Source organism: Diplotaxodon limnothrissa, linkage group LG17 (assembly GCF_057381915.1).
Source record: "Diplotaxodon limnothrissa isolate DT_005_m linkage group LG17, D_limnothrissa_male_GT1.1, whole genome shotgun sequence".
NCBI lineage: Eukaryota > Metazoa > Chordata > Actinopteri > Cichliformes > Cichlidae > Diplotaxodon > Diplotaxodon limnothrissa.
Window position 1 is genome coordinate 21,446,613 of NC_140612.1, and position 5,300 is coordinate 21,451,912.

Here is a 5,300-nt window from a genome sequence, read left to right on the forward strand (position 1 = left end):
AACACCTGCCGGAGGGAGAAAACACGACGGACCCACTTCCGGCAGCCAGCCACTGAGTTCTTAAAGGGACAGTAACCCAAATTACAGCTCTTTTTTTGTTTTTTGTTTGTTTTAGGGTTTTGTTTTTGTTTTTTTAAATAGGTCGGCATAGGTGGAAACACGACAAAGCACAGGCGAAATCGGAATATTTCATCAATTAATAACTGTGTTTAATTGATAGCTGTATTGAAGATATTTATGAAGATATTTCTGGTTTAAAAACTTTTATAATTTCGTGTCTACTCAGAAGACATTCCAAAGGTTTCGTGTTTTAAACTAAAAAAAAAAATCAAATTAAGGCAGTTGAGTCCCGTATAAAAATGAAAAAAGAAAAGAAAATACTAACGCTGCACCCCATTAGAGTCATCCATCTCAGCTCAGACTGGTAAGACTTTGGATAATTAAACACCCACAACGTTATTATTAAAGATCTTGCTGAGGTGCTCATGATCCTCCTTACAATAATTTGGCAATATTTCTGGAATTTGACCAATGAGGTTCATGCCTTTTGTATATCTAGTTTTCCTGGCATGTAAAGGCATTTTACTGTGCACACATACGTGGAACTTAAAATTACATTGACGTTCGTCTTTTGGATGTTTGAAAAATCTTGAAACCGATTTTGAAACATGTGGAGCAACCCTGCAAAAATTGGTGTAATCGAGTTTTTGTAGTGTTGCTTGTTTGGATTTGCAGCTTACTCTTTAAGAAGCTGGACTCAAGTAAAACATAAGGCAGCAGGTAAATAACCCTTACAGACAGACTACATGGAAAGCGATGTCCTACCGTTTGATGAAACAGAATAATATCTATAATCATTCTTGCCATTCTTCTTGGAATTTCTGAGCTTCCAATGATCTTCAAGAGCTTTAAAGCTCCGCTCAAAATGCAGCCTTTAATCTATGATCCCATGGGAAATACTTCTCTTCCTGACAGCAAAGCACAGAGAGACCTCTGTTCTTGTCTTGCATCACAGCAGAATTTTTTTTATCGGGTGTCTGATGAAAAATCAAAGATTGACACACTTAAGTCAAATCAATTATGTCCTATTGAGAATACAGTTGGAGATTTCACAAGCTTCAAATAACAAGAAGTATCTATCCACCGGTTTGATCATTTTCCCTTCAAATACCTCTGTAGTTACTGTGCGAATTATCATTTTATTGTGTGACGATTCGTGGTTGCTAGAGGATGAATCCTACCCACTCTGGTAATCCTCTGACATGGCCTTAATATTCTGTGAAATCTTCCCAACTCAAACTGATTGAAAGGCTTAAATCTTTCCACATTGTTGATCATGGTTTTCAGATGATGAACGTAGGTACAGCTGAGGTACAGCTGATAAGAAAGGTCAGTTTACCTTCAACTCTTCTGTCCTTATTTTGGTTTATGTGGGGTGATTTACTATTTACCACTACGAATGGAAAGTCAGTCTGAGGCTCAGGGGATATTCACTGTGTCACAGGTATTTGCACATAAATTAAAGTCTAATTATAGTTGACTGTGAAGCTCAGCTCAGCTTTAACTACCACATTGTTGAGATCAGATGTATTTCTGTTCCACTGCATTTGTACAGGCTAATAAAAGTGATTCTGTATCTGCCAGCATTTTAAAAGCTTTTCTGTGTAATGAATGTGGAGCAGTTTGTACACATTACACACTTTTAATACCAGGGTTAGAACAGATTATGTCTCATCATAAAAACACCTCGATTTTTATAAAACCCCATAAACCATTTATGATGCAGCCTGGTTTTTCTGGAAAGGACCAAAAGATGTGCCAATTATGCTCATTTCTGAGAGGGACAGCATCACCACAGCAGTGATGTAGAATAACTGTTCCATCTTCTTTTTACTAGTAACTAGTTTTTTTCTTTCCAGCATTAAAAACTTAAAAAAAAGTTTCTGCTTTTACTTGATTACGTGTGATTTTGTTACTTAATATTTTCATTTAAATGTGTGCCTTTTTACTGTATTCTATTTATTTTGATTTTACTTAATTACAATATTGTTATCAAACAGTATATATGACATAATTTCATATCTTTTTACTTATTTAAGCTCCCCCCCGTGTGTTTAAATGCGTTTAAATAATGTTAAAGTTCTGTATCAAAAAATACCAATCTTGGGATTTTAAAAAAGTATATTATAATTACTCTTTTTTTGTTTTGTTTTGTTGTTGTTATAATTACTTAAGTTTCAGCCAGCAGCAGAAATTGAGACTCATCAGACCACAAAACATTTTTTAGTCTTGTATTGCATAGTTTTGGTGAGGCTGTGTGAATTGTAGCCTTTGTTTTCTTTTCTATTTTTAGATGGCAAGAGTGGCACCCAATGTGGTCTTCTGCTGCTTTAGCCTGTGTGCAAAGTTTGAGTTTGCAATGCTCTTCTGCATACCTTAGTTATAACAAGTGGTTATTTGAGTTACTGTTGCTTTTTCTCCCACAGAGCTGCAGTTTACTTCATATTTTCCTCTTTTTTGGACTGTCCTCTGTAAATCCCAGACATGGTTGTGTTAGAAAATCCCACCAGATTAGCAGCTTGTGAAATACTCAGACCAGCCCATCTGGTACCAACAACCACGCCACGTTCAACCCAGTTAAAATAATGTTTTTTCTCATTCTGATATTCAGCCTGAATGTCTGCAGGTCATCTTGACCACATCTAAATGCATCGAGTTACTGCCACAGGATTGGCTGAATAAATGTTTGTGTTTGTGTTACCAAAGAGTTGAAAAAGTCTACCTAATAAAGTGGCCGTAGAGTGTATATCCAAAACTATAAAGCAAAATGATTTAATGTTTTTAACAAATTACAATAGACTAAATACTCAAAACAAGAATTTGTTTAATTATATCTTCCTCCCACTGATTCACACAGGTGCACAAACCTGCGGATAATTTACAGCTCAAATTTCTTGTAGCCTGGTCTTATGCTCCAATATTAAACCCACACACAGTCATAGTGGTGATTTAATATCAGTAGTTTATTTTGAATACACACCATAAATGTCTATCAGTCAAAAATATTAACTGAGATCAAACTATGAACACACACACACTAGGGGAGAGCTATTGAAGGAAAGAGAGATTATGCCACCTACCGAGCAGCGACGAGCGGAGGAGGATCAGAGGAGATGTGGTTTGTGCGAAACTGAAGCAGCAGTAACTTTTTAAGAGGGGGGCTAGATCCACCCCTGGAGAGAGAGAGAGCCTTAAGAGAGAATTAGAGAGAAAGACCTTATAATATTCTGTATTTCCAAGACTCATGGGAAGTGTAGTTGTTGAAAGGGACTTCAACACCATGACATGATGTTGGAGCTTAGTGAATCCTATGGGCTCAAATTGTGGTCATAAATATTTTGTACTTGTAAATCAAATGTATATTTGTGAGTATTTGAGTTTTGTAACCTTGTAAACCAAAATATGTGAAAATGTTATGCTTGTGCATCTACAGATGAGAATTTCTGTGTGTGTAAAAAAAGATTTGTGTTTGTAAAAGTATTTACACAAGTTACAATTATTTTTGTTAAGGTCTGGTTACAGATATAAAGCAAAAAACTACATGTAAAACTCTGTGCTCGGGTTCCCTGGCTGCATGTGGCTTTCAACTAACACATAGATGCAGAAACATAACATTTTTCAAATATTTTGGTTTACAAGGTTACAAAACTCAGTACACAAATATGCATTTGATTTACAAGTACAAAATATTTATGACCACAATTTGAGCACATATGAATCCCCAAAGACTCTTGGAGCAAATGAATCCTGAGGGAAATCAATGGGCAAGCCAAACTTTAAACCATAGACTGTATATAAAAGATGGGATTAGTCACTGCCAAGCCGCTTTTTTGGTACTGGAAGTGACCCTATTAGGACAGGCCTAAGTTGTTTCTTGCATCAGGCTGTAACCATATTTATGTCTGCTGGGAAGTTGGACACGTTAACATTGGAGTCTATGGCAACTGACTCACTGTTTGAAGCAGCATCAAGTGGCCACTAGAGGAACTACAGGAACTTCATCCCCTTTGATTGGTGCTTAGATTTAGTCAGGGGTGTCCCGCTCCAAGCCTCAAGGGCCAGTGTCCTGCAGGTTTTAGATATCACCCTGTGTCAACACACCTGAATCAAATGATTAGTTCATTACCAGGCCTGTGAAGAACTTCAAGACATGCTGAGGAGGTAATTTAGCCATTGAAATCAGCTGTGTTGGATCAAGAACACAACTAAAACCTGCAGGACATCTGCCCTTGAGGCCTGGAGTTGGACACCCCTGGCTTAAGTGATATTAAGGTTATATATCTTCACCAACACCCCTGACAGCAACATCAATTTTACATTTATTTTTAGTCCTTGCAACATATTTCAGGGCCCGGTTAAAAGCCAACAAGAATGAGGACATATAACAGCAATATATATGAAACAAAAACAAAAACCAATTAATATAAAACATATTCAGAGTGTTATTTAGTACAAAAAAGCACAAAACAGTTCTGTTAAATAACTGTGTCAAAAACATTAACTGTAGATAAAGTATTGGAAGGTTTTCCACAGTTTCAGCCCCACAAACGATAACTTTAATATGCTTTCAATAATAAAAGTGAAAAATAAGTCTAAACCTGGGATTTGGTTCATTCCTGTTGTTACTTAGAGGGGATACATGATGAAAAATAGTAACGTGTAGGAAAACTGGGAAAAATATTGGCGAAAATATTTTTTTAAGTCAAAGAACAATATAACTTCACTTCTTAAAGTTATGTTGTATTTAATTTACATATTAATTTATATATTTGAACTCCTGGGATTAATAACTCATAATAATTTGTCAGTTTACTTTTGTAAATTTGACCTTTTTTTCTTGGAAATTTGAGTTTAAAAAATCTGGATTTTTATAACAAATTAAAGACAGTGAAAATAAATTAACAATAAAAGCAGGGGTGGATCTAGAAGGGTGGCATGGGGTGGCAAGTGCCACCCTAAAATGATCCCTTGCCACCCCAAGTGCCACCCTAAAATGATCCCTTGCCACCCCAAGTGCCACCCCAGTTTTGCATATGACAGTGTTGTTTATTCAAATAAGATAGCATTACCAGTTTGAGCGTAGTTACAGTCAACAATGAATATAAATGCTAAAACTGAATATATTGGATAGTGTTCCTCCCCTGCACCATTAACAAATGGTTCAGCCCATAGCAGGACAGCTTTTTTCTTGTTTTCAGTAGCAAGCCATGCTTTTAATTGTGCCAGAGCATATTTTGAAC